Source organism: Phodopus roborovskii, unplaced genomic scaffold (genome assembly GCF_943737965.1).
Source record: "Phodopus roborovskii unplaced genomic scaffold, PHOROB, whole genome shotgun sequence".
NCBI lineage: Eukaryota > Metazoa > Chordata > Mammalia > Rodentia > Cricetidae > Phodopus > Phodopus roborovskii.
The window spans coordinates 16,523,804-16,544,694 of record NW_026126409.1 but is presented as its reverse complement, the minus strand read 5'-3'; positions in this window follow the sequence as shown (position 1 = coordinate 16,544,694).

Here is a 20,891-nt window from a genome sequence, read left to right as displayed (position 1 = left end):
TAGATATATATGTCAGAACTGATAGGTGGTTAGAATATATATATATATGTATATTATTTATATATATATATATTTATATATATATTTATATATATATATATTTAAGGACTGTACATATTTAATAGATGGATAGATTTAGATGATAGATATATGTGCAGATAAACATAGAAATAGACAGTGGATATGTAATTGGCATAGATAGTAGGTATGTAGGATATATGATATCTACATAGATAGATGGTAGGTGAGACTTAGAGATGGAAATGGATATAGAAAATGGATATATAATAAATAATAATAGGTCCTAATGGCATATGGATTGAGGTTAGATTATAGCTAGATAGATAGTCATAAAGATAATAAGGGGATCTCTCATATGGAGATAGATGGATGAGTAGGTAGGTAAATGTACAGTAGAAAAATACATAGCATATACACAGGGCTAGAGCATGGCAATAATCATCTGGTATCTTTGATTGAAAATGACCTTTGAGTTCATATAGATGAATGAGCCACTTTAACAATTTTAACAATGGTTAGGTCAAAACTCATGGACACGCCTAACATAGCCATTTATTTTTTTCTAGTATTGAAGTTGTCTGCTTTAAATATATTTCACAGTGTGCAAAAAAAGCATTAAAATGACCAATAACAAATAAGCTAGTTAATAAATGAAGATAGTCTCCATTCAGCAAAACAAAATGAAGACTTAATTGTAAGGAGTTTGGGTTTTTCCTCCCGCCGCCAGGTCTAGTCCTGCTGCTGCGCCAGCCCCAAATAATACACAGAGACTCTGTATTTGATACTATGCTGTTGGCCCGGTTACTTGTTTCTTATCGGCTAGCTCTGTCTTAATTATTAACCCATTTTTGCTGATCTATGTATTTCTCTTACCGGGGAGCCGGCAGCATACTGCTTTCTTCAGACTCTCCATCTTGACTCCTCCTTACTACTTCCTATTTCCTCCTTGTCTCCTAGTCCCTCCTATCTTCCTTTCCTATTGGCCAACAGTGCTTTATTATTAACCAGTATGAGAAACATATACAGAATGACATCTCCCATCATCTCCTCTTTTCTGTCTAAATAAAAAGAAGGGTTTTAAACTTAACTTAGCAAAATATATAACACAACAGATATCCAATAAGAATTACAGTCAACAATATTTAGTTCATTAACATTTAGCAAGATTTAAGAAAATACTTTATCATCTATCCTATCTTTGTGAGTCCAAAGTCCTATATGTAACTTATCTTTAAGCTTAACTAAGGAACACTATAACCATAACTATCTATCTTTAACTCCTTCAAAGACCACAGAAGGATAATATATAAACTCTACAAATGACAGAGACATCTTGCCTTTGTCAGTCACCTGAAGTTCTTTTGTAATCTTCCATCTTCAGCCCATAAGCCATAGTGTGTCTGGCAGACTCTTCAGCAAAGCAGGAAACTTTAAACTGTCTTCTTGTATTGGCAGTTTGTCAGTCACTTTTCTCTGTGTCCTGCAGACTGTCTGGCAGACTCTTCCATGAAGCAGGAACTCTATAGCAATGTCCATCTTGAATCAGCAGTCACTTTTCTGTGAATCCTGCATGTCCAGTTTATACAGCATAAAGTCAAACAGTCCAGACAAGAGCAATATCTTGTCCAAATGGCTAGTCTTGCCATATTGGAAGCAAACTCTATAACGAGTTTCTTCAATGTCCATCTTCCTTTCTGACGCAGGTGGTGTTGCCAGGAACAATTATGTCTCATTGTCAAGAAAAACCCTAAACCATTTTAAATGCCATATTCTGTAGGTCTTTGAAAGGTTTGAAGAATGCCTATCTATCTCAAATACATCTCTGTTTATCTTGAAAACCTAACTAACTTAACTCTAAGCTTTGACTATCATAGGTAATTATCTATAATCTGTACTACATTATACATTACATTTCTAAATGAGCTATATAAACACAATACCTAAACAAGAAGAGAAATATACATATCACAACATTGACCTTAAATTGTATCAATAAATGAAAATCCATTCCAAAACAATGTATTCATACCTATACCATAATTCCCTTTTTACCTTTAAAAAGATATTGGTTGTGATCATTAACCATTTATAACCAAGTCCATTTAAATGAAAACAAACATTTATAAACAATATTTGGGAATTTGGGCGTCGTTCTTTCCAAACTACTTCCTGCTGATAGGGGGCGCTGTCATGGGGATCCTAAGAAGTTGTAGAAATCTTGGCTGTAGTCTGCAAGGCTGCTTTGTCCAAGCTGTTTTGAATGTAGGATCACCAGCGACTCTGTTTCAGGGGGTCTGGCTTGATTAAACCACATTAGTCTGGAAGGAATCCACAGCTTTTTATTTTCTGTGGAAACAAAAATAGAAATCCTTTTTCCCAGTAACTTGTCCTTAAACTTAAATGTTGGAGTCAAAGCATTTTTAAAATATATAAATTGAATTAATCCAGCATTATTTCCTTTATCAGTTGTTGTTTTCTCAGCAGTTAAACAATACAAAGACAATATAATACCGTACAGTATATAAATTTTTTCCATCTTTGGCTTTTTATTATTCTGTTTTTTTTTTCTATTTTTTTGAGACAGGGTTTTTCCTTGTAACTCTTATCTGTCTTGGAATTTACTTTGCATACCAGGTTTACTTTGAAAATCACAGAGATCTGCTTGCCTCTGTCTCTCAAGTGCTGGGATTAAAGGTGTGTGCTACAACACCCAGTTTCTCTGTGTCTCTTTAAAACCATTTTTTTTTTTCATGTCTACGTATATTTTAAAACACACTGTAAACCTTTAGAGGTTTTTCTTAATATGAATCTTTCTTTACTGTAAATCTTTATCTTCGTCTGGCCACAAGTCTTTTATCTGGTAAACAACAACATTGTTAAAATGAAATTCATAGTTGTGTCAGCCGCGGTTTACCAAAGATGGTGGCGGGTACTTTTACCGCCAGCATGGAAAGCTGTGCTCACCGCCTTGGTCTGCACTGCCACCCAGAAAGCATGCTGCCGGCTTGGAGATGTGGTCACTGCCATTGCCATCTCTCATACACACCAATAAACTGTTAGTAGAGTTATTTAAAAAGCTGTGGGGTTTTTTGCCGTTTATGCTGAGTCAGGAACTTTCCCTTAAAGGAGCCGCATGAATATCTGTTTGTCTCTAGCAAGTCAGAGTCCAACCGAGAAAAATGATGTTACCAAGAAACCTTGTTTGTCTCTGTTGTTTTGTTTGTAAAACCCTTTTTAAAGCTTTTGTTAAATTTTAAGTGGAAGTTCTTATTAACCACGTGGGCGCCATTTGTAAGAAGTATGGGTTTTTCCCGCCTGCAGCCGCCCGGTCTTGTCCTGCCGCCGCGGACAGGAGAGGATCGGGTTGAATTTCCTCGTGTTCATCTGTCTAGGTTGTAAGTTATTTCTCCCTGAATAAACATCTATTCGGCCTATTTGTTTATCCTGATCCTTATTTACCGCAATACTTAATCTCTATATTTTTAACTTATTTGGCTTTTATTGTTACATCATATGGACTATTAAGTGCCACCTCAGGGGTGGAATTCTCTTGCATGTTATGAATGACAGAACTCACTGACCACTCATCTCCTTGGTGCTTGGAAGATATGAGAAGGTGACTGATTGAAGACCATCACACCCACTGTAGGCAGGCCTTTCGTTGCGTGATGCCATCTTCCAGGCCTGCCCTGAAATGCTGTGGAATGAAATTGAAAAGTATTACAGAAGCTCATAGACTTTACACTCTAAACAGTATGTTTTCATGGCATGGTTCAGTGGCCATGAAATATACCGCACCAAAGTAATATACTCTTGACAATCCCATTATTTGAACCTGTAGCATTCTCAAAGGGAGAGTGTGTGGGACAACCACAATGATGGACCCAGGGAGAAGTAACAGAATGTCAGCTTTTATGATTGTCTCTTTCCCAGACCACCATTGTCAGAAAATTCCTGGTCTGCTCTTTCAATATCGGGAGCCTTGCCCTGAAAACTCATGCCATTTTTTGGCTCAGGTAAAATCAGAATTGTGCCTTAAAAATAACCACTATTTTGCAAAGCTCCAGGGCTTTTGGAAACTAGAAAGAACCAGCTTAAGGATAAGGCTGTTGCTACTGGTCAGGGGCAGTATATGGATAAGAGGGTTTCAATCTAATTCTTGAGGTGTTTAAGCTGGTGACTTATGGACAGACACTGTCACCAAAGTTAATGCCATACTTTTGAAAGGACAAGGTGACGAAGCTCAAACTGAAAACTGTATTCAATAATTCAGTGAGCAGTGCCATTACAACTAGTGAATATGAAAATGGGATGTTAGTGAGTAACTGGCTAAAGTTTCAAATGGGTTTCCCATGATTCCCATGCCAGCAGCCAGAGAAGCAAGTGATGTTGAGGCAAATGAGGAGAGTTACAGAAGCCTCGATGCCACAAGAGTAGCTGGAGAAGAAGCCATTGTTCTAGGAAGTGACTGCACTCTGCTTTGGTGCACACTGCCTCGGATTCATTAGGTCCTGTTAGGAAAGACAAGAAAAATGGTTTAGAAATTACTCAGAGAGCATTCACATTTCCTGCCATGACTGTTGCTAAGAATGCAGGTACTGAAAGGTCTTTGGTAGCTGAGAAAATCCTGCAAAGTTGATTATGATACTATGCCAAGAGATTGTGTGAACACTGTAGAAAAGGAAATCATCTATCCAACAAAGGTTGTCCAAGCTGCTTTAACAATTTCTGAGGCTGTAGTGACTGAAATCCCTAAGGAAGACAAGACCCTGGAATGGACACAGTGGGTGGACTAGGAGGCAGTATGTTCGAACTTACAGAGCAGTGAACTGTGCAGGATGCTTATTCAAGGCAGCTCCCTGACCAAAGCTTCAGAGAACTTATTGGAAGAAAATTGCTGAAGAGAAGCTGGCTCATCACTAGATCCATCAGCTACTGGTTTCAGATGACAATATACAGTGGTTTAATGCTGTCACTGTCCATGCCTACAGATAATTTATTTTGTACATTTGAATAGATACTTAGACATTTTTTGATACTTGTACAAGGGCCCACGTGCCAGTGTCCTGCTTTCAGCTTAAATCACCAAGACATTTCTGCATATCTGTTGCAGTTAGTACTGTTGCACTTGCCATCGCCAGATCAGAAGCAACTGTCTGTGGAGTGTAAGAAAAATTGTATAGAGAATTCACTACACATGGAAAAGTTAAGATGGAGATACATTCTAATGTCTTTGGTATAGGAAAGTACTATGTGTTATAATAAAAAAAAATGGCACTTGAGAGAAAGACACCATGTGACAGAGTTCAAGTGGAGGGTTTTTGTTTGTTTGTTTGTTTTGTTTTGAATTAAGGGAAAAAGATAGTAAAAATGGGAAAGGGGATGGGGGGAGACTGACCTCTGGGAACAGGAGTAGTGGGAGAGAGGAAAGAGAGGTAGAGACTGGGGGGGGCAGACAGAGAGGGGAGAGAAAGAGAGAGAGAGAAAGAGGGATGGGAGGTGGGCAGGGCCCTTTAAAAGGGAACAGAGTGAATAGGCACAGGTGGTGCTCTTAGTGGCAGCAGCTGAGGGCGTATCCTGTCAGAACTCCAAAGGCAGGCCAGTACAGATGCCTTAATACTAACACTCTGCATGCTATCAAAAGAGAAACTTAAACACCACATCAGCCACAAATCTACTGTGATGTCCTGCCTACAAGACATGCTAGTCCAGTGATAGCATAAAGCTTGTGGGAATAGCCAACCAATATCTGATTTGACTTAAGTCCTACTCCATGAGATGGAATCCATTCCCAAACTACTTAAGAGAAATAAGAACCAGAGGCTAGGCAGCCCTAGTGAGCTAGGGTAAAATTAAGTGCTACTGTTATAAAAATATGTAGGAATAAAATGACTCCTAATGACATTTTGATGTACTCATAGATCAGTCAGTGCGTTACTCAGGTATCATTAGCTTCCTCTTACACCAGAAGGAAACATAGATATGCCTGATAACACACCTGACAAGTCCATTTAGTGTTGATTGTAAACATGATGTTAGGGGTGATGCCTTTGTACTGAATGGCTATTTTCGGGTTCATCCCTAGGGACAACTAATCTTCCTCCTTCAGGATTCTTTAGTTGCCTGTAGTTCTTTGGCTAAGAGTGAGGCCCCATGAGATATCCCTTTTCTGTGTTATCTTGTTTATTGGTGTTGTACTTGTTCAAGTCTTATTTATGGGTCCATGTATTTCAGGTGTGCTGAGCTTAGCTCCCCTGACATTTCTATGAGACACAACCTCACAGCAGACTTCCCGGTTTTCTGACTCTTAGAGTCTTTCTACATCTCTTTGGCACATTTCCCCAAGTCTGAGGTGAAGACTTTGTGCTGCAGATGTGTCCATTATGGCTAGGGATGCCAATTATCAGTTGTCCTCAACCTTTTGACCAGTCATGGGTGTACCTCCTGCTGGTTGCCAAAAGAAGCTTCTTTGATGTGGGTAAAAGCTATATTTATCTGTGGTATAAGGGTTAAGTATTTGAAATGTAATTAAGAATTATATTCATTTAGAAAGGTGGCTGTAGTAGATTTTCCTCTTAAATCTATAGCCTCATTAGTTCTGGGTAATTGATTAAGTTTCTAGTGATAAGTGTGACCCACCCAGCACTTTTGAACAGACCTTCATTCTAATTAGAAAGCTTGGTTACCATCAAGATGTGAGTGCCACTATTGCAACTTTAGACCAGAAAGCTTTTTTGTTAAAAAAGCAACAAATTGAAAAACATTGTCTTCACCTAGGCCTTTGGTTACTCTTAAAAGTTTCTCTTGAACTTTTGGTATATTCTACACAATATCTCTCTATTATGAATAATTTAACATATTTATATGTTCTGTGGTTGTCTCTTAGATGTTGCCAGTTTCCTTTCCTCAATCACATCTTTTACAAGTACTCTCTCACACAAGCAGGAATTATTGGGTAGCTTTAGAAAACAGTTACAGAGTTCCTGAAGACAGCACAGTATCAGTGGTTTCCAGGAGAGAACTGGTTATGTGTAAGTTGGTGTTGCTAGAACTGATATAAATTCTCTTAGCAGCAGCAACCAGGAGCCTGAAGCTTCCAAGCTAGCAGGAAACCCTGCATTTACAATGACCATCCTTGCACTTGATGTTTTCCAGCTCAAAATCCTTGCTCAAGGTTTACAGAAGCCTGATGTTTGCATGGCTTTCACTGTACTCAGGATCCTCTATGAACATTGCCTTTATGCAGATCTCAGATCTATCTTCAATGCATACTTCTTCCCAGCACCCTACCCTCCTGGGTGATTAAGCTCCCCACTGGCTGCTCTTGCTTTTAAGAGCTCATTTGCAACTTTTGATTTGGATCATGGTTTATTAAGGAGAGAGGCAATCTGCACCCCAGAGTTCCCTTAGCAGGGGAAAGGAACAACTCCTTACCTGCCTGTGCTTTGTCCTATAAGCAAATGTGAATGCAGTTTAGATAGAGATTTATGAGCAGGACCCAGCAGAATGATAAAGAGATACATTGAGACATACGGGCTAAGGAATTTTTGACTATTTAAGGTCATTGTTTTAGGTCTACTTATTTCACAACAGCATAATAAAAACTGGAAAGGTATGAAACTTGTAATATGTTTTTAGAGTTATGTCCACATTGTTGGCAAAAGTCAAATGACCAAACCAGATCTAGTAGAAGCCAGGGCTCAAAGCCTTCAATTATGTTGGTGAATGATGTTTGCTTCCAAGTCTATTACTGAAGGCATAGGTGTAAAGAGTTCACTAGACCCAAGATAAATGATAAATGGGTGTTTTATTGGGGAACAACTTACACATAACAATAAAGAACTACAGCAGTCTTTTCTCTGACCTTCCAATCCCATTCACGACCCGAGACAGAGAGAGACAGATGGAGGGAGGGATACACACACACACACACACACACACAGATATAGATGATATAGATATAGATATAGATATAGATATAGATATAGATATAGATATAGATATAGATATAGATATAGATATAGATATAGATATAGATATAGATATAGAGAGAGTGCACCTCATACTTCCCTCTTTCTGGTTCGGTCTGCCTGAAGTCACGCCCTAAGGGGTGTGGACACTAACACAAATACAATAACAAGAATAGATACTACTATATGCTACAGATTCTAGGGCACTCTGCTTATTGTCATCACACAGGCCCAGCTTCTCTGAGCCACTACTGTCCAGCCTGCAGGCCTAGGCTGCGGTTTGCTTCATAGGATAACCTGGAAGAATTTTTCTGAGTCAACCTTTGTTTTACAGTCTCAGGGTACGTAAAGTTGTGCCAATGGTGCCTTTAGCTCACTTAAAGGGATGGCACTGAGAGAGATCACCAGCAGTAGAACATTTAAGCAAGTTCTATAATTTACTCACAACTAAGTTAATGAATTAGAGAACCAACTACAGGGTTATCTCTTTTTCTGTGGCCTCTACGTACCCTGCAAAGTGCCAGAGGAATCAGTGTCTGCCAACTCTGTCAGCCTGACACCCAGATACAGCAAAGCTCTGATACCATTCATCTACCACAATACTTTCATTATAAGATGATTTAAATAATAAGATACATTTCACATAATCAAAATAGTGGCAAAGATAGTAATCAAATAGCCTCATTTCTTTCCATTCCTGTCTCTCTGGATCTCTCCTCCCCACCCCCCATCTGTGTGTGTGTGTGTGTGTGTGTGTGTGTGTGTTTGTTTGTTTGTTTGATTGACTTATGGCACTAGTGTGGAAGGACAACTTTGGATGTCATCCTTCATCTTTCAGTCTGATTAAGACAAGGTCTCTTGCTATTTATCAATGTTAGGGATCTTCCTATCTCTGCCTTCCATCTTGTAAGCATTCTGGAACTACAGGCATGTACTATTTCATTTATCTTTATGTGAGTTCAAGAGAACCAAATTCAGGTCTTCATACTTGCTTGGGAAACACTACATTCACTGAACCGCCTCTTCATCCCCAAGACTACAGATATCCTCTTTACAAAACTAATCTATTGGTTTGGGAGTGGATTAAAGCTCTTGCCTCACAACCATAAGGGCCAGGATTCAAATTCCCTAAACTGGGTAAAATCCAGATGGTATGGCAGGCACCTGGGGTCCTGGGCTGTAGAAGTGGTAATGGAGATCTTATGAGCACACTGATTGCCAGACTAGCTGAAACAAGCTGTGTTAGCAGGAGACCTTAAATTAATATATAATGTGTAGAGCAACTGAGAAAGACACCTAGTGCTAACCACAAGCCTATACACATACACACATTTACATACATGCACAGAAGTTTATATATTCCTAATCGTTTATACTCGCGCACACAGGTTCTCACACTTGCCCATGTGTTTGCACACATCCATACACAAATGCAGACACCCACGTGCTTACACATGTGCATGCATGCTTGTACACTCTTACTTGCTTACCATATGCATACACATTGCATACATACACATGTTTATATGCATGCACACATGTTAAAATGATTTGCGTGGTCCTAATGATTATGCCATGTTCCTTCCATGTTTGACTTTGTTTACTCTGAAGCTCCATGGGCATATAAAACAACAAGTTCATATTACAGATGGAGGGACTCAATTGGCTTTCTAATGGGCTTGTCTGCAGCAAAGAGGAAGAAGACACCAGTGTTGTGCCGACATGGAAAAGCAATCCCCGGGACTGTTGCACTTCCCTGCAGTTTAGTCTCAGACACTAGCAATCATGCTACATGGAGGAACAATGCTCCAGGGGGAAGGAAGGTGCGAGAACATGATTAATAAGCCAGTGCGCTGTTGCTTGCTGCCTCTTCTTGTTGCTTTCCCTAGGAGGAAGCAGAAGGTGCAGAATCAAGCTGTTGACTGCGCACATGTAAACTCTGGCCCCTGCTTCAGAATTCACTATAGATGATGCACAAAATGTGATCAACAGAATGGCATGAAACCCCTAAACAACTTCTGCCACACATAGACAACTGTATTCATATGTCTCTGTGTCTTTACATTTACATTTTGTGGCAATACCTGTTACAGATTCTGACATACAACTTGATTTTTCCTTAAAAAAATCATTGAACAATTTTAGTTCAACAAGTTTTATAACTATAATTTTAAGTTAATCTAAGAATTTAAGTGACTTGTTAAATTAACAGTATAATAAAAGGAATTTCAATCTGCAAAATCATTATTTTGATGAAGAATTTACTACTGGATATTTAATTTGTCAGTAGAACTTAAAAAGCTGCCACATTGTAAGTTACACATGCCAATTATTACCTTCTTAAAGAGGTGAAACTCATAGTTCATAGGATTTTATTGCCAAATTCTCTAAATGACTCTCAAATTGGATTCTTAACAGCAAAGTGTAAACTTTACCCTTATTTCATATCTCGGAGTAGTGAGCATTTAACAAAATGCTTGCCATGTTTATAGAGGAAAATGTAATCACATTTTACTCAAGCAGTGGTTTTTTGACAGTTATTAAAGCCAATTCAAATTTACTCAGTTTCTCTAGTTTCTAAAAGAAAAGCTACCATGTTAAAGGTTATTTTCACACAGCAATGACCTGGCCATATGCCTGGGCATCAGTGTGCAGGTTCATGTTGAGTATCTCAGTGCCCTCCACAGCTGGATTCACTGCCTCTCCCACTCTTGGACCACAGATAGAGCCTTTGAAGTTCTGAGCAATCTGGTAAACCTATCTGCTGTGGGGGGCTTACTGAGTGCTGTGCCTTTGTTTAAAGGCCATCACCACTGCTTTATTGTTAGAACTGTCTTTGCCCAAAACACAAATAGCACTTGAAAATGAAGCTTACAAACAGCAGCTCTTTCTGGATAGTGCCCTCTCCTTGTAAAGTCTCAGAATCAAGCAGCATGTGCCAGTTCTCAGACATTAGACTTCCCTTTCTACTGTATCTGTTTGCATAGGACAGAGGGCAGGTCAGGCTTCTGTGGACTCACCAGTTCACTAAACAGCAGAGAGATGATTGGCAGGGCATAGAGACAATGCCTTTATTGGTGGAGGCATGCCAAAGCATCCTCTGACAGTGATAGAACTGCAACTATGGGTTCCTGGAAAGGGCTTGTCATCTGGTCATCCAAGATGCTAAATTTCCATGCTGGGAGATTTTTGTCTCCTTAGCTCTTCTTGCAAATACACAGGCCTTTGGCATCTTCAGAACAGACCCCACCACCACTGCAGTTAACCAAATGGCTTCTCTTCAGAATTACAGAACTTCCCATCTCAGTCTTCCTCAAACCATAGCTCCCAGAGAGCTAGACTATCTTACTGGATGTTCATGGATGTACGATCATCTCCATACTAGTTTGTTTGGGCATTGTTCTGAGACCTACAAGTAAATCCAATGCCTAAAAACATCTCTCAACAACTCATCAGATCCTTGGTAAACACAGAGAAGTGTTATGAATATTAGTGGCCTGAAGTATGGGTCCTTAGACAGCATCCATCAGCATCTATAGCACAAGTCTTATGATAATCTTTATGGTTGTTTTAAACATTACTTATCTAGTCTTTGAGGATTTGATATATGTATAAAATGTATTTTTCTCATACCCACCCTCCTCCTCTCACTCAAACTTTTCCATACCTCCTCCAATATCTCTCTCCCAAATCCATATCTCTTTTCTTTGTAGCTCGCTGAAATCATTTAGTGCTTCCTATATGGGCACATATGTAGGGCCATCCATTGTAATATGGGCAAAGTGTGAGAGGCCACATCCATGAAGAAAACCAAGTATCCCATCTCTAGCAGTCATCAACTCTCAATAACTATTCATATAGGGGGCAGGACCAAATCCTCTCTCCCATCCATGTTGAAAATATTGAGTGGCTTGGTCTTATGCAGTCTGCTTCAGCTTCTGTGAATTTATAAGATCATTTGCACAGTCATGTTGAGAAGATAGTTTCACCCCTGTCCTCCCCAATGTCTGGATTTTAAAATTGTTCTTCCTTCTCTTCAGAGTTGTTCCCTGAGCTTTGGGGTGAAAGGGTGTCACAGGTGTCCCATTGTGGCTGAGCACACCCCAGTCACTTAATTTTTGCACTTTGACTAGTGAGTATCTGAAATGACCAGCATTTGCTGTCACAAGAAACTTCCTGCTGGGCTAGCACTGTGCTAATCCATGGATATGAACTTCCATGTTCCCAAGGTATCTTTGATGTTATGTTCATCTATCAAACCAACAATACAGGCTCTCCCAATGGTCTTTGAAATCATGCTTCAGCATCTGTTTCTTCTGTACCAAAAGGGAACTAAGCAGTTCATAACTTCTTTGGATCGAGAATTAAAGGAAACCTACTTCTATGGGAAGTGAAAATGGCAGTTGAGCTCTTTCAGAATCAGCCTGAATTTTCATTGCTGATAAAATTTATACTTTTCCTAAACAAGCCTCAATGGTATCAGTCTCCTAACCACATCTGGGAAGGATAGTCAACAGTATCCACATCTGGGAAGGAAGTATCAATGGTCTCCTCATCCAGGAAGGGGGGTGGGTCAACTGCCAACGATAAATGATATGTCTTTCCACTTTCAGCTATCTGTATAGTAATGGAAGTTGACTTTCTGTTGCTAATTTCTCATATTTTCAGAACATTAATTTGCAATTAACTTTTGGACATGTTTAAAGTATGGCATTTGATTTACAGTGCATAACAAGTTATAAATAAGATTTTTTTGTCTGCAGTGAATTAATCTAAAATAATCCAGGAATTAGGTTTAAAGAGACTTACAGATTAGCATTACCTTTTGTTAATTGCCACACATTTATAGAGCATGCTCTTCCTAACCAAGCAACAAACTACCTGGTTATCTCTTCCTAAATCATCTCCATCTTCATTCTTAGTGAATTAAAATAACAACAGGTTAGCATGTTTTGGTAAATATAAATACCACAACATATCTCTCAACAAGTTTTAAGGAGAGACAGAAAGAAAGAAATCAACAGATGACAGACAAACAGATGGTATGTAGGATGATACTAAAAAGGCAGATTCCAGACAGATATAGTCAAAATTTCTCAATGCTTGTTGGGCAGGGCAAACTCACTCATTGTCTGTGTAAACATGTAAATAATTTTAGTAAGTTGCTAGATGTGCATTTATAGATTCTGAAGACCATTCAGGTGAAGTTGATCTGATTGAGTTAATTCCTTGGAACTTAGTCACTCCACTAACTGGCAAAAATTCTTAGTGTTGTCTGGATAAGCCCTAGGCCTGTGACCACTCTTTTCCTAAGTGTCCTCATTTATGTTCATTAATACTGTCATAATAGAGTCTTTTGTTTACATTTATTCATGTAACACTTTTATTAGAAACTTCTTGTTGACCAATTATATCCTAAGTGATGAATTTAAGCTTCAGAAGGATACACCACCATTTGCTCAGCATAATCAGAGTCAATTCCATACTCTGATATTCTTTGACTGTGTTCTTCTATCCATGCCTCTACTTAATGTGTCATAAATTAGTGTTGTTTGGAAGTGAAGAGGGTGGAACCTTGAGCCAAAGTGTCTTCTTAGCAATCAATCTTAAGACTTTCTGCATGAATACACAGGGTTATTCTGAGGGTTCTATCAATTAGTAAACATGTGGTTCTTGGAAAAGAATCTGGAAGACTTCTTGACTGTGGCAATCACCATAGCTATGCATTGTGGCAGGATGGCTCTGACATATATAAATAACCATGGGTGTTGACCCCTGCTTCAGGAAGGACTCATGGTCTGTTTGTGTCCTCAGCCATTAGGGATCATAATGTTTGTCACCCTCTTAAAGGCCCTAAAAATTTCTTTTTGACTAAGATGGAGATCATTTTGATTTTTGGGTGTACAGTTTAATACAGATTTTGTAGTAAATCTGTAAGACTGTCTTGGGCAGGGTTGCAGTTTAAAGTGTTCCTTGCAGAGAAGACTAAGGCAAATTTTATCCACATCCCCATATCATTTACATTTCTCCTAAAAGGCAGAAGAGCCCTCATTAAATTCTGTGCAGTCCCTTTCTTTTAGAAAGCATTTTTACACTGTACCTCCCAGACCACAGTGAAGGTAAGAGCTCAGCATGCAGACTGTGCATAACGCCTAACTTTATGCCACTTGAAAGAGCATGCCTCTGTTCTCTGCAAAGCAGCGAGACTCGAGCATCTCAGCATCCCAGCATCTACTTTCATGCATGGCAGGAACCTCCACTTCCACTCCTGACAAGTCCATCTCAAACAGCTCAAACTGGGATGAAGAGAAGCTATTACAGGGTGAGCTTGATGGGGAGACAGCTACAACAGGTGGCCAGGCGGAACCCAGAAATGGGCCATTGTTTATGTTTCCAATGCAGGACATCTGAATTTCAAAACATCCACACTTTGAGGAAACCTGGAAGGAGAGAATAAAGTTAGGATTTTTGTTTTGTTTTGTTTTTTGTTATTGGGTTTTCTTTTTTCTTTTTCTTTCTTTCAGTTTTTTTTTTCTTTAGTAAGAGAATGAAGATTTCTTAGCAAATCTACATTCGTTCCTCACCCTTCTCCCCAAGAGGTCCCCTGCTTAGATGGCTGCTTTCCTCCAAAGGCTGTGAGACACCAATCCACTGCAATTTCAAAAACTGGGCTCTCACAGCCAGCCCAGGGAAATGGAGCTCTCGGCACTGAAAATTGAGACACTTTGGTAGGAATTATATAACAAAGTTGGTGAATGCACACCACTCTCCATAGGTCCATGTTTGATAATGTTATTCATACCGTCTTCCCTTCACACCAGCTGCAAACTCATTTTGAAAAACAATTGTCAGTATGTGTGGGACTGCTGGGACTAACCCTGCAGTTAGGATTGCTGGGACTAACCCTGCTGGTAAGAGCTAAGATTGACATGGAAACTTCAAAGCTGCCTACTTCTAAACACTCTGCTCTTAAAGTGCTTGTATGTTAGAGAACTTTTCTTTCCTCTCTGCAAGGAAAGGGCACCTTGAAGCTCATCCTTTACGCCTGTGATGTCCTATCAAGGGTATTACTTTGCACTCCTGATGGGTTTCATCTCTTCTTAAGGATGATGGATGGGCATCCCATGGGCAATGGTCCAGTAATAGACAACTTACCACCTTCAGGTCAGAGTATCTGGAACCTAAGCTTCTGGTGCTTTACCTTTTGGCTTCTATCATCTACCACCCCAGAAGTATATTGCTTGGAGAACTCATTTAGCCAAATTGGAACTGAAAACAGGGCCTAGAAAAGTTGTTCGAGATCACTTCAAGAGCCCAAATGCCCTGGGGTATACTGCATTCTAAAGAAAATTTGCTTGTTTTGTGTATGCCTGAAAATGGTAATTTTCACAGTTTTTCAAACCATCTTCATTTATTTTATTTCATGTTGTCATCTCACATTCTCCTTCAGAATCCATGGTCTTCAACTTTCATGGCATGGAAGTACTTTTGTCTTGTCTTTTTACTTTCTTTTCTTATTTTTTAATTTTTAAATGGTGTCTCATATGTCGTTGGCTAGGCTAGAGGACACTGTATAACTGAGTGTGTTAGTTCAGGTTCTCTTGTGGGACAGCCCGATAGAATGAATACATATTAAAGAGAAACTTGTTAAATTGGGTTACACATTGTCGTTTGGGAAGTCCAACAATGACTATCTCAAGGCATAGAGGTTAAGAAGACAATCTGACAGTGGCTTAATCAAAGAGCCTATATGTGTCTACAGTCTCAAAGGTTTTGTTAATTTCTAGAAGTCTGCTGGTCTTCTGCTTATGTTGGAAGCGTGGAGAATCTGGTTCTAATATCAGTGAATGAGTCAGCCTTGGCAGCAATGGCATAAATTAGGTAAGAAGGGAAAACAAAAATTTATTTGTCTATTACTCTTGAATCTTAGACACCAGAAGGTGTTGCCCACAGTTGGGATGGACCGTCCTTCTACTTCAATCATATCAGACTGACTTTGAAGACTTGATCTTCCATTCTCTACCTTCTAAGTACTGAGATTATTACAGTCATGCCATACCACAGCTGCAATAAGACCTTTTATTTTAACCAGTCTCCTTACCTCAAGTACTATTATAAAATATTCCAGGTTCTAGACAGATGGAGTGGTAAAGACTATGGATCTTTCCATTGCAAAGGTATAATCACATTGAATGCTGACCTAAGTACATTGGATAGAAACAAATCTTGTGGAGTAAAAAGAAAAGAAAGAGTGTCTTATAGTGAGTTGAGATTTCAGTGCTTTTTTTAAAAAAAATTATTTATTTGTGTGTATGGGAGGGGTGGTATGTGAAACTCAGTGAGATGCTTGGGGAGTCCAGAAGAGAGTCTCAGCTCTCCTGGAGGTAGAGTTACAGATGGTTGTGAGCTGCCCAGTATGGTGCTAGGAATGAAACTTGGGTCCTCTGCAAGAGTAGCCAGTGCTCTTAACCATGGAGCCAACCCTCCAAACCTCCAGTTTTCTTGTTTTTAATGCTCTTTGAGTAATGGAATATCAGAGACTCTTGTCACTGTGATCGGGCTCCCCAGAAACAAGAGGAGACCTGTGGAAGGCAGATTCCCGTCTCTACCTCATATGGCTGTCTTTGGCTCTCTGCAGTCCAGTCAAGTCTTTGCAGCTGGCCTTGTTTCACATCTTCTGTAGTTTCTTTTAAAACCCCTCTTCCTGCTTCAGAATTGTCACTATGCCATAACCTCTATCCCAGACTCCTTTCCCCTCGTTCTTTTTGCCTCTTGAAACATTCAGTGGTGGACTAGTATAATGCGCAATTGAGGTTTATTCTCTTAATATGTCTTCACTACAGGCTCTCACATGAGTTTACTACTCATGTCAGCCCCTTGCCTTCTCATCACACTGCATCTCCCCACCAAGGATGCCTTTCCTGTGGGCTGTTCTACAAAGATTACCTAATGCCCAGTCATTGACCAGAACCCACCCAAAGACCTCCCTCACATCTCTTGTAGAGGACAAGTTTCTGTCTCATCTTGTTCTTTACTGACTCATGAAACACTTCATCCCCTATATGACCCACAAGACTTAGATCATGTTTTGCATACTTCTTAGATCCCCTAATTCAACATGGTGTTTCCCAATGGGTATCACTGAACTGGCCTTCATGAAGCTGTCACTCATCTCATAGATATTTTAACTTATGTGTAAAAGTGAGGGAAGGGGAAAAGGAAACAGGAAGGTGTGAGCAGAGAGAAAGGTAGTGTCATGATGGGGGAAAAGTGGACAGAAAGAGAAATACTGGGGGTGAGAGGTGAGAGAGAGAAAGTGAGAAAGCGAGAGAGTGTGTGAGAGAGAGAGAGAAGGAGAGAGAGAGGGAGAGAGAGAGGGGGGAGAGAGCAAGAGAAGGATAGAGTATGAGGGAGGGAGGGAGATTGTGTATGAGAGTATATGGGTGGCCCCGCATGGGGGAGCAACACCAGAAAGAAAAGCAAACCCTTTAAAACTCCACCCAGAAGATAGAGAGCACAGGGGTAGAAAGACCACTGGATATTGTCTGCCAGGTGTGGTGAGGCATGGGCATGTTCCAGAGAAACAAATAACATATGAAGAAACAAGCAGGAAGAGGCTGGGTTGCTGAAGAGCTGCACCTTGGAGCTGTAATAGGGCCAGGATGTGTGTATAATTAGGGATGCTATGCCTCCACAAAAGCTACCTTATCTTTAAAACACACACTTCCGGCATCCACTTGAAGAAGTCACTGATGCTGAATGGCAGGTGCAGTCACAAAATGATCCTCTGCTAAGGATTGTGGGAGAGCAGGGAACTATGAGAAAGCAGCAAGGCCATGGTTTATTGAGAACCTTCACACTGTCACCACGTCCTTGCACGGACTTTGGGTACCAGCCACACTACAGTATTTGAGGTTGTTCATAGATGGTTTAGTAAACTGATTTTGCAAATACATTTCACATTTTAAAATGCCGGTGTGGTCCCTCATTTGTTTTCCTTCCTTGGGGGAGGGTTAGCGTTCTGCAGAAAGTCTTTTCAGATGATAAATAGAAGCCCCCAGGCTTGAGTCTGGTTTACCAGTAATAGCATATGTTTATCATGAGTCTCGGGCAAATTTCAGAATAAGGCAAAATTTTTGAGACTATGCCTACTCTTTGTTTTCCTTTGTATTACTATGCAGGTCAGATATTTTAATATCTCCATTAATGCATTCAGAAAATGAAGTGTGATCTGTATGAGTTTCTCCTGCTTGAACAGTGTGACCCAGAAAGCCCCTTCTCTTAACAGACTGGCAGGAATCCTCTATTCTCCAGTCAGGAGAGAAGCAGCCTGCTGGGAGTTGTGGGCGCTAAGTTATCCTTGACCTCTTAGTTTGTCTCTGTGTATCCAGAACACAAGCACAGGGGAAGGCAGTCTTGCAGAAATTTAAAGATCTCCAGATGTATTTGTCCTGGGTTGGAATTTATATCTGCACATCCTTTGCTGAAATGGTTGGCTTCTTAGTTACATACTTTCCGTTTAACACCCGGGATACTGATAAACACTGAACAAAGTTCTCCATGACTAAGCAAATAATTAAAATGCTGCATGCAATACTAAGAAAATGGTTAAAATATTATTTAATTGGACATCCCAGCCCCTAATACATAGGAGTACTCATTTGTAGATTTGTACTGAATCCTTGTGCTGGTGAAAAGTGGTATTTGAAAGAGATTATGGGGGATTTTAAAATTTTTCTGCACATATCTCAACCACATTAGGGTTTCTTGGTGGCATTATTTAATATATTTAGAAGACTAAAAATAAGCAAAATATGGATAAGAAATGAAAGTTGTATAAAATAAGAAGGAAAGATTTCTGTTAGTCTCTTGAATAAAATGCCTTCCCAAATTAAAAGTAGTTAAGTATTTCTTGTATGTTGTCCCAGGCTATCTCATACTTATTGTTTCTAGATTGCATAGCAGTATTTAAATTGTGATAGCCACTTCCAGTATCAACACCACAGAATCTCTCTTACCTAACATGGATCAAACTGTACCCACTATTTGGGATCCATAAATTTCCTCTATAAAGTTTGCTCATTATCTTATCAGTGTGCTCTCAGTCATTCTATTAGGATTTGGGATATCGATGTATACTTCATGAAAGACAAAAAAAAGTAAAGTTAAAGACCCCCCCCCCCCCACACACACACACACTTGAAATGAAGGATTAACCTGGAAACCAATATCTGTTCCTCCTTCCTTGGAATTTGCTAACTTCCCCTGAGATAACAAGAATTCACACTGCCCCTCCTTTCTTGTGAGTCAGCAGGTGGTGAATAGAGTCCTTAGGAAATAAAGAGATAGCTGCAACTCCGGTTTGCCCAGACAAAATTAATTAGCACACCCTGAGGCCCTAAGGTCTGTTGACCCTAGTAGCAGACCAATAGCAGACCATCTGGCCTCAAAGGGTCAAGTACTCAATGGACAGAGGGTCCTACCCCTTCCCTAAGCTTGTGGGTTTGCCTTTAAAAACACCTGTGCCCTGGGGAGGGGGCTTCTCTCTAGCCTGCATGCTGGAGGAGCCCGTTTGTGCAAACGTTTCCTGTTCATTAAAGCCTCTTGAGTGTTGCAGCAACTGGACTGGACATTGAGTTCTTGGGGGTACCGACTGAAATTGGGAGACTCCTCATTCTGAGGGTTTTACACTTCACTGCACACCAGAAACACTTGTATGTTTATGTATGATGAGCAGAAAAAGCTAAAAAGATGAATGATACCCTTCAGGAATGTGGGGTATTTAGAATGCAAGGCAGGGGATCTGATTTGGGAATTGACATAATGGGCTAGAAGGAGTCAAGGAAGACTGCCTTGAGCAACTCTGCAATCATGAATAAGAATAGAACTGGGTTTTTTTGTTTGTTTGTTTAAGATGTTTTAGTTAGTATACAAAACTCTGCATTTCTCTGGGTGGCTTTCATATTTTTTTTTTTTTTTTTAAAGAAAAGTAGGGTTTATTTTGGCTTAAGGTCTCAGGCTTGTGGTGGGATCAGCTTGTGGCTGTGTTGAGTAAGGCCTGAAGCTGCTTGCTCATGTCTCAACGTATCAAGAAACGAGAGAACTAAATGTTGGTGCTCAGCTTGCTCTCCCTTCTCGTTTTATTTATTCCTGTGTGTGTGTGTGTGTGTGTGTGTGTGTGTGTGTGTGCCATTGCACTTAGGAACCAGTTCTTACAGAGTGGAAGATGCCTAGGGCCTTGTCATCATGATCTCTGTGATATCTATCATCTTCCTTTTCATCTTCTCTATGATCACCAGCCATACATCTTAGAGCAGTGTGACTCTGAGACAAAAGCAGAGATTGAGAAGAGAGAGTGTGACCTAATGCATTGTCTAACTGACACAGAAGCTGTTTTTGGTTTGTAGTATGTTCTCCACTTGGATGTATTTTGTACTATCTTGATTAGATTACAAATTATATTTTCAAATATCTAAGGGCAAAGGTTTTAAAGGTGTAATGGGAAATTAAGGCACTGAGAGCCAGACATTTCTTGTTTCTTTACTTTCTGAGTTAAGCATTTCCATGTGAATCAGGAGAACAATGCCTTCCAGTTAGCAGCCCTGACTAAACCTAGCTTCCATAACAGCAGGGAGCCATTTTAAAGGCACAATAGAGTGGATTTTACTTAACAACCCAGGGGAAATCAAACTTCTTTGTAGTCCTCTCCAACAATAAGTTAAAACACCAGATCAGAAGCCCACACAGGTTAGAGGTCAAAGGTCAGAGGGGACTTGTTAGAGCTGCTTTGTTATACAGTCAGGTCATCAAAGCAAACTACCTTCTTAAAGTCTTTGCTGTCCTGAATTATTCCCACTTTGATCAGAGGGGCTCATCTTTAAGAGTGCAATGGTGAGTGTA